The sequence below is a fragment of the Choloepus didactylus genome, chromosome 9 (assembly GCF_015220235.1).
Source record: "Choloepus didactylus isolate mChoDid1 chromosome 9, mChoDid1.pri, whole genome shotgun sequence".
Classification (NCBI taxonomy): Eukaryota; Metazoa; Chordata; class Mammalia; order Pilosa; family Megalonychidae; genus Choloepus; species Choloepus didactylus.
In genome coordinates, this window is record NC_051315.1 from 73,421,835 (window position 1) to 73,422,521 (window position 687).

General features: G+C 41.0%; 1 pseudogene; it reads right to left on the reverse strand.

The window, feature by feature from the left end:
• Positions 1–203: 203 nt before the first annotated feature.
• LOC119544324 lies at positions 204–432 on the reverse strand (annotated as a pseudogene).
• Between the last annotated feature and the right edge of the window lie 255 nt (positions 433–687).

Consider the following 687-nt stretch of genomic DNA (forward strand, 5'->3'; position numbering starts at 1 on the left):
TGATTGACCATGGCCCAAGCTGTGAAGTTACCATGTTCAAGAAAATGGGGAAAAAGATCACTTTGAATAATAATATAGTACATGATAAGAATGCATACTTTATAATATAAAACCTGTGTACACACAGTAGTTGCAAAAAGCCATTCGGTCTTCTCTTGGCTTGTAAAAATGGTGTTCCAGATTTCATTGTAAATTAGCAACCTTCAACTTTTCTGTGTGGCAGGTATCTTGTTTTCACCTTCTAGTTCCTCCACCCCAGCCTGTCATGAGGTCTGCAATGTTTTTCTCCAGATCATCAATGCGACTACTCATGTCATCAACTCTTCTAATGATCTGGTCAGACATAGTCTGAAATTTGTCTTGCATCTGTTGCAGGAGGGTCTGCACCACTGAGGTGAGATCCTGCGTGGTCTTAGGATCAGTCTCAGCCATCTCCTTGGTTCCCAGCTTGGTGGCGAAGTCTCGGCCCGTCCTAAGATGCAGTTTTGGAACCTTGGTGAGAGAGTAAGTTTAGTTATTTTTTGATAACAACATTGGGTTCATACTCTTTTAGTATCATTAAATGTCTTCGGAAGATGGCTGGTGTGGGTTGGGATTTAGTCTGAGGAATGGAGGGAATTTACTGACCTGAGACAGACATTCATTCATAGTCATATTTAGCATCAAGGCTCTACAATGCAAATATCT